Genomic DNA, 788 nt, shown 5'->3' with positions numbered 1-788 from the left:
ATTAGAGTACAATGCAAATTCGGAACCCTATGGGCGATTGTTGGTCCATACTATCATTTTTAGAAGCCACTTTTTAGTGTTTTCTACATATTTGTGCAATATACACCTAGTATAATATAATTCATTACAACACGATAAAAGGCTTCACTTGCCAACATCCACCCTATATCGCATTGTACTTACTTGTAATATATGCTCTGATTATAGTGCGAATATGAAATCCTACGTCCGATTGGCTACATCGCATACTTGTGCAACGTGAAACCATATGGTCATTGTATACAATGAAAAACTGAGTATCATGAGCTTTAGAGGCTGGTTTGTTACATATTAGTGCAATTTAGACCTTGTATAGTGCAAGTCATTACAACAACACAATATAAGACTTGGGCCTCGTCAACGTCCAACATAAATTGCGTTTTACTGACTTGCAATATAGAAGGTCTTTTTAGCTCGAATATGGGACCCTTTTCCATATCCTTGTCATAGTGGTTTTTCCTGAAATTTTAGCAATGCCGACTTAGTATAGCTTGAATTTGGAACCCCCATAGTTGTGTTGTAATGAAAAGTTATAGTATCGCTAGCTTCTGATGTATATTTGTGCAATATAGACCATTTATATTTCAGTTCAGCACATGATATCAAGCTTCACTCGCCAACATCCACCATGAATCGCATTGTAATGACGTTTACACTGTAATTGTAGATCTCCATTATTCTCTCATTGTTGTGTAGTTAATACTCATTTTGCCATCTTTTTTCCATTTGTAGATGCATCCTTTTGAGAT

The sequence above is a fragment of the Cibotium barometz genome, chromosome 20 (assembly GCF_041138505.1).
Source record: "Cibotium barometz isolate CiBa-2024 chromosome 20, ASM4113850v1, whole genome shotgun sequence".
In the NCBI taxonomy this organism is placed as follows: domain Eukaryota; kingdom Viridiplantae; phylum Streptophyta; class Polypodiopsida; order Cyatheales; family Cibotiaceae; genus Cibotium; species Cibotium barometz.
This window is presented reverse-complemented; position numbering follows the sequence as displayed.